General features: G+C 41.7%; 1 pseudogene across 1 annotated transcript; it reads right to left on the reverse strand.

Moving 5' to 3' along the window:
* Nucleotides 1–986: 986 nt before the first annotated feature.
* Nucleotides 987–4,035, reverse strand: LOC308497856 (toll-like receptor 11; annotated as a pseudogene). The gene has a single exon. The product of its transcript is annotated as a toll-like receptor 11 (transcript).
* Between the last annotated feature and the right edge of the window lie 3,763 nt (nt 4,036–7,798).

A 7,798-nucleotide genomic window follows, 5' to 3' on the forward strand; every position in this document is an offset into this window, starting at 1 on the left:
TCAATGACATTAAAACAATGTAACAGGAAATATTAAGCTTGATGAAAACTTCAAATTTTCATCAACACTGACAAAAATAAATTGTATTTTCCAAGGGTCATTGACTGACAGCAGACCAAGGAAGAAAAGGAATTCTGGATTATAGCTTGGTCAGCAAAGACCCAAAGTTATGTTGAGATTACAAATAGTCCAACTCCATTAATTGAAGAAATTGACATTTTTCCTGGAAAAAAAAAAGTGTGTGAAGTTATTTCACTCTTTAAGCTAAGATTTGAGTGGCTCCTTAGTTTGACCAAAGATGGTTCTGCAAGGATTGTGTAGGTGGTTCTGGCGATTTCTGGGCTGAGCAAGGAACAAAGATATAACCACTAGATGGCAGTAGCACACATAGGTTTTATTTGGTGACACTGCTTTGATAGATTTGCATGAAGGGGATGACGTTTCCTACATGCTTGGCTAATTTAACTTTGTAGCAAGGTAAGTTGTCATTGGTTAGAGACAACTGAAGATAGGAGAGGGGAGAACATAGAGTACTGGGTTGTAACTCAGAGGAACTAGGGCCAGATCCAAACTTTATAACAGTTGTGCCAGGGTGGTAAATCACTTAATCTTTGTGTGCTTAGATTCCCACCTGTAATATAGGATTAAAACTCTTGTTCTCCCCCACATAATACTATCATTGTGAGAACCTCATGAGTTCGGAAAACTCTGAAGTTTTGGACCTTTGGTGAATTGCTGACGTGGTTTCAGTGTAGCTTCAGGAAGCCGACAAATACGTCAGTGATTCTTGTCCCATTCTGCTAGAATAAAGCAGTGATTTTTTCACCAAACAAGTAAATATATTACTTTCATCAGGCAGAATGAATTTATTATGAAAAATGCAGATTTAATTCTAGAAAACATTTTTGTGTATACTTTTTTAGGGGTTGCCTTGTGTTGGGAGGACTAACAAATATTAGAACTGTTTTTCAATGAATATATTGTTTCTATGTGTTTTCTAATATGTTATCCCATTGAGATTTGGTTTCTTCACGTGTCATTTTTAGTGCGGAAAGTAGGCTTGAAATGAGCATTGCCTGCAGACTGCCCTCCGGTGATGTGGTAGCACCCAGGCCCCGTCTGGGAGTTGTTCCTGCATGGCCCAATCTCTCTTTCACAGCCTCAAATCCTTTCTCTTGCACGGCTTTCCTTAGCTTTTTCCGGAGTTGCTCACAGAAGGCATCCCACTCAACTCTCTCTTGGGATAAATCAAAATAGTCCTCCTTCTGCAGCCACCAGGCAAGGTGGCGGTAGCTGGGCAGCTGCTGCTGATCAATAGGTTCCAGAAAAAGCAGCGGAAGTCCCAGGTTTGGCTACCAAGTGGTAGGTGGCAAGCCTTAATTCTAGGTTGCACCAGGAGCTTCCCAGGACCTGGGAGGTGAGTACACAGAGGGTGCCTGTGCTGCTCTCCGTGCTGGTAGCCATAGCATCCTTTCTATCCTGCCCAACTCCAACGACCCTCTCAGGCAGGCATAGCCTTAAACCCTCGCCATCTAGAAGAGGCTTGACCAAGGTGGGAACCAGTTCTTCCAGTACCCAGGCTCGGTCCTGCCCTCAATAGGATACAAAGACATCATCATGGAACTGGCTTCTGGGGCGATGCCCACCCAATTTCCACCACCAGACAGGAAATGGGGTCTGGAGGTGGTGACGCCAGGGCCGTTTAGGACAGTCAAGCAATGCAAGGAAGGTCAGCAGGAACACCAGAGTGAAGCTTGTTAGAAAGCCCTGAAACTCAGGATCATGTGGGCAGTGACCAGAAAGGAAGAAGAGCTATGGCGTCTTGAAGTAATCCCAGGCTTTGGCCTTGCAGACGGAATTCTCCAGCACATACAGAGAGGTGTTTGGGGACTGTGTTACCCAAGGCCCCACCCAAGAGCTTCACACTAGCTGATGAAGGTGATATCTGAGAAATAAGCATATTGAGGCATCTGGGGAATTAGTCCCTGGAGGTCGCTGTCCAGCCCCAGGGCCCATTTGGAGTTGTGCAGCAGCAGCTGAAGGAGACAGAAAGGCTCCTGAGGTTCAGGTCTCTCATTGCCAGCACCTATAACTGAGGCAGCTACTTCAGTAACATCTCCAGCTTCACTGATCTTGGCTCGCAGAGGAAGTCCAAATCCCCCAGCTCCAGCACTCACAGCCTGGGCATCCCAAACAGATGCAGATTTTCTGTACCCTCAGGATCAGACCAGAAAAGTTCAAGTGCTCCAGGAGAGGAAGCTGCGGGAAGACTCTCCAGTATTGATGCCTAAAGAAGATGTAGGGGTTGCAGCCTCACTAGAGAAGATGCAGGGAAGGGAAATGGACTGTGGTGTTGTCCAGATACAGCAACATATAGGTAGTTTGTAAGGTAAGGTTCTCCAAGAACAAGAAGTGTTCTCCACTGGGAACCCTAAACACTGGGAGTGGCTGCCTAAACATGGAAGTGGCTGCCCGTACTTCCGGGCAGGGAGGATAGATCTCCCATGTCTTGGAAGAACCCAGTAGCAGATGACTCAGATTCTGGGGACCCTGGAGCTGTCTGCCTGTGATACACTCTAAATGGGTGCCCAGGAGGTTCAGTGAGGTGAGGGCAGGAAGAGAGGAGAGCCAACTTGGCTGTAGCATCTTAATTTGGTTCCAACACAGTCTAGGGTCTTTAGCCACCTCAGTCCCTCCAGGCTCATACTGAATAAGTTGGAGATATTACCACTCAGCCGGAGCTCTGGAGTTGAGGAAGAGAGGAGAACGCCTTGCAGGGCAGAATGCATGGTTCATTGTGGGACAAAGCTAGCACTCTCAGATTTGAGCTGACCAGCCTTTCTGGGACACCAAGGTTGGGCCCAGCTTATTTTCTGACAGATTGAACCACTGAAGCTGGGGCAGGGCACTCAGGAAACTGGAGAGAAGTAACTGGTGCATTGGCGGGAAGGCTGAGGAGTTCCAAGGAACTGCAGCTTAGGAGATCCCCATCCTGTAAGTTCTGGATTTGGTTCCTTCCAAGGTTAAGTGCACGAAGCTCAAAGTAGCCAGTCATTCCCAGGCAGTGTTTCTGAACGTGTTCCTACAAGGGAGAGGCAGTCCAAGTGGAGCAGCTCTGAGCTTAGGAGGTCTAATGCACTAGTGGGGTGTCATCCAATCTCAGGGAATGAAGCTGGAAGCCATCAAGAGCTTGGCCTACTCAGCTGCAGGTTGGCAGACAGATCCAGCACCTCTAGGAAAGGGGCCCAAGGGCTGGGGCTGGTTGTAGGAGAGGAATCAGGGACAAGTTTTGGGAAGAGTCCTTGCAGTTCCTGTAGCTCTTTCAGACAGCTGCATGTCAGGGGTAGACAGCTAAGGCTGATGGGCAATGGGATGTTCTGGCTATAATTCAGGCAGTGTCCATGGAAGGAAAGGGTGTTGAGGAATCTGAGGGGCTCCAGGGTATCTGGAGAGAGAAACAGACTCCAACAACAGGGCGCATGATGCTTAAAGGAAAGGTGCTGCAGCTGGTCCAATCCTTGAAATGTTCCAGATGTAATTCTTATAATGCCCAGCTGCAGTCTCAGAAGCTGTAGTGTGGGGAAACTTTCAAAGGCATCAGCTGGTAGGATAGGAACTGTGCCCTGGACTCAGTGCCTCTATACCCCGGCACTGCTCTTCGGGTCTGAAGCAGGTCTTTAACATTGGAGCATGATACAAAAAGGTGCAGTCCTGGGGCCCAGGAACAGAAGGGGACATAAGAGGAGATGGCAGGCAATAGGGAGCTGTCTGCTATGGTGCAATTGGGAGCAGTCCAGGCCAGTTCATCAAGCCAAGGCTCATCATGGTCAGCAGTAAGAGAGAGAGGAGAGCGAAAGAGAACAGAGGTCTTTCCAGCCTTGTTCCTGCTTCTAGGGAAAGAGGGGAAAGAGGAGGAGTGTCAAATCCTGCAAAAGCCAACAATCTCAGACCTGGGCCCTCTGATACACACAACACACAATATGATCTGGGACTTACTAGAGAAACTGCTCTGTGATTACAATATGTCAAAGGCATTTTGTCAAGTAGGGAACTCAAGTTATGTGCTCAGATAGCCTCCCTGCAGAGAGAAAACCAGTAGAGGAAGAAACAGAGAGAGACCAACGAGAAGAACCTGCAACTTGCAAGAGATCTCAGCAGAGAAATGGTGACATTTTCCAAGTCTTCTGCTGGGGATGATTAGCTGTTTTCTAATTTCTTTGAAGGGGAGCCCTTAGCTATGAATGGGCTACTTCCAAAACCAGGCAGCAATTTACATAGTACAAAGTAGATTAGAGGAGAAACAAATGGTATTGATGCAAAAATAATAAGACCTGAACAGACACTTTTATTTGATCCTTAGCCATGTGATATACATGGGCTCAATATTCTTATTTTACTTATGAAGCAATTGAATGTCAAAGAATTTAAGTGACTTGCCTGAGGTCATAGAAGTAAAAGCTGCAGAATTTCAACTACAGTCCAGGTGGTCTTTCCAATACAGAAGTCCTCATGCAAGACTAAAGAAACATTTTTTAAAGGATTTTTTTGGCTTTAATATATTCTTTGATTTTTCAATTGTAGTTGACATACAATATTATATTAGTCTTAGGTGTACAACATAGTGATTAGACATTTTTTATTTAACTGACGAGGTGATCACCCCAATAAATCTAGTACCCATCTGACACCATACAGTTATTACAATATTATTGACTGTACTCCTTATGTTATAGTTTACATCCCCATGACTATTTTGTAACTACCAATTTGTACTTCTTAATTTTTTCTACTTTTCCACCCATCCCCCTAACTTCCTTCCCATCTGGCAACACTCAAAATGTTCTCTGTCTCTATAGTTTATTTCTGTTTTCTTTGTTTATTCATCTTGTTCTTTAGATTCCACATGTAAATAAAATCAAACAGCATTTGTCTGTCTGATTTATTCCACTCAGGCCCCTCTAGGTCCATCCATGTTGTTGCAGATGGCAAGATGTCATTCTTTTTCATGGTTGGGTAATATTCCATTGTACATATGTACCACCACTTCTCTATCCATTCATTCATTGATGGACATCCAGGTTGTCTCCATATCTTGACTATTGTAAATAATGCTGCAATGAATATATAGATGCACATGTCACTTGGGAGTAGTACTTGGGTTTCTTCAGATAAATAACCAGAAGTGGGATTATTGAGTACTTCTTTGTCTCTTGTTATAGCCTTTGTTTTAAAGTCTCTTTTGTTTGGTATAAATATCGCAACCCCAGGTTTTTTTGAAATCCATTTTCATGAAATACCTTTTCCATCCCTTTACTTTCAGTTTCTGTGTGTCTTTTGATCTGAAGTGAGTCTCTTGTAGATAGCACACATATATGTAAGGGTTTCGTTTTCTTATCCATTCAGCCACCCTAGGTCTTTCGATTGAAGCATTTAATCCATTTACATCGAAAGTAATTACTCGAAGATATGTAGTTATTGCCATTTTATTATTCATATTTTTTATCTTTTTTCTTTTTCCTCCTCCTTCTCCTTCTCCTCTTCCTCCTTTTCCTGCTCTACTTCCTCTTCCTCCTCCTCCTCTTCATTTTTCTTCTTCTAAGAAATCCCTCTGACATTTCTTGTAATACTGGTTTGGTGATGATGAACTCCTTTAGCTTTTTTTTTTGTCTGAGAAGCTCTTTATGTGTCCTTTGGTTCTAAATGATACCTTTGCTGGGTAGAGTAATCTTGGTTGTTTGTTCTTGCTTTTCATCACTTTGAATACTTGGGCAAGTCCCTTTTAGCCTGCAAAGTTTCTGTTGAGATAACCACTGACAGTCTTATAGGAGCTCCTTTTTAGTAACTAACTGCTTTGCTCTTGCAGCTTTTTAAGATTCTCTGTCTTTAAATATAGGCATTTTAATTAATGTGTCTTTTTTTGTTTTGTTAATGAGGTTTTATTGGAAAACAACCATACCCATTTATATACACATTCTTTATGTCTGTTTTCATGATACAGAGTTAACTAATTGTGACAGAGACCTTACATACTGTAAAGCCTATTTATTATTAGGTCCTTTAGAAAACAAAAAAAACAAAAACATTTTCTGACCCCTCTGTTATATCATTGATTTGTTCCTCTTTTTATTTTAATTAAAATTTATTGAGGGTGACAATGGTAAATAAAATCACATAGGTTTCAAGTGTACAATTCTGTAATATGTCATCTATATATCACATTATGTGTTCACCAACCAGAGACAGTTCCCCTTCCATCACCATATATTTGACCTCCTTTACCCTCTTCTACTTTCCCTCTCCCCCTTACCCTCTGGTAATCACTGAACTATTGTCTGTGTCTATGAGTTTTTGTTTCTTTATTTGTTTGTCTTGTTCTTTTGTTGCCTTCAGTTTTATATCTCACATATGAGTGAAGTCACGTGGTTCTTGACTTTTTCTAACTTATTTTGCTTAGCATAATAATCTCAAGATTCATCCATTTTGTTGCAAATGGCACTATTTCATCTTTTCTTATGGCAGAGTAGTATTCCATTGTGTGTATATACCACATCTTCTTTTTATTTGTTTATTTATTTTTAATTAAATTTATTGGGGTGACAATTGTTAGTAAATTTACATAGATTTCAGGTGTACAATTCTGTATTACATCATCTATAAATCCCATTGTGTGTTCACCACCCAGAGTCAGTTCTCCTTCCATCACCATATATTTGATCCCCCTTACCCTCATCTCCCACCTCCTACCCCCCTTACCCTCTGGTAACCACTAAATTATTGTCTGTGTCTATGAGTTTTTCTTTCTCATTTGTTTGTCTTGTTCTTTTGTTGTTTTTGGTTTATATACCACATATCAGTGAAATCGTAGGGTTCTCTGCTTTTTCTGTCTGACTTATTTCACTTAGCATTATACTCTCAAGATCCATCCATGTTGTCACAAATGCTCCTGTATCATCTTTCCTTAACGCCGAATAGTATTCCATTGATACCACATCTTCTTTATCCCATCATCTATTGAAGAACACTTTTGTTGTTTCCATGTCTTGGCCACTGTAAATAAAGCTGCAATGGACACCGGAGCACATACATCTTTATGAATAAATGTTTTCAGATTTTTGGGGTAGATTCCCAGAAAAGGGATTGATTGGGCATGTGGTAATTCTATTTTCTATTTTTTTGAGGAACCTCCACACTGCCTTCCATAGTGGCTGCACCAGTCTGCATTCCGACCAACAGTGTATGAGGGTTCCTTTTCTCCACAGCCTCGCAAACACTTGTTATTATTAGTCTTGATGATAGCCATTCTAACTGGTGTGAAGTGATATCTTATTGTGGTTTTTATTTGCATTTCTCTGATGATTAGTGATGTTGAGCATTTTTTCATATGTCTATTGGCCATTTCTATGTCCTCTTTGGAGAAATGTCTCTTCAGGTCCTCTGCCCAGTTTTTAATTGGGTTGTTTGTTTTTTAATTGTTGTGTTATATGAGTTCCTTACATATTTTGGATATTAGCCCCTTATTGGAGGTGTTGTTTGCAAAAATATTCTCCCATTCAGTTGGTTGCCTTTTTATTTTGTTGACGATTCTTTTGCTGTGTAGAAACTTTTTAGTTTGATATAGCCTCATTCATTTATTTTAGCTTTTACTTCCCTTGTCTTTGAGGTCAACTTTATAAAGTCCTCTTTGAACCCAAGGTCCATAAGTTTAGTACTTATGTTTCTTCCATGCAGTTTATTTTTTCAGGTCTTACATTTAGGTCTTTGATCCATTTTGAATTAATTTTGGTACATGGTGACAGAT

This window comes from Rhinolophus hipposideros (assembly GCF_964194185.1).
Source record: "Rhinolophus hipposideros genome assembly, chromosome: 5".
In the NCBI taxonomy this organism is placed as follows: Eukaryota; Metazoa; Chordata; class Mammalia; order Chiroptera; family Rhinolophidae; genus Rhinolophus; species Rhinolophus hipposideros.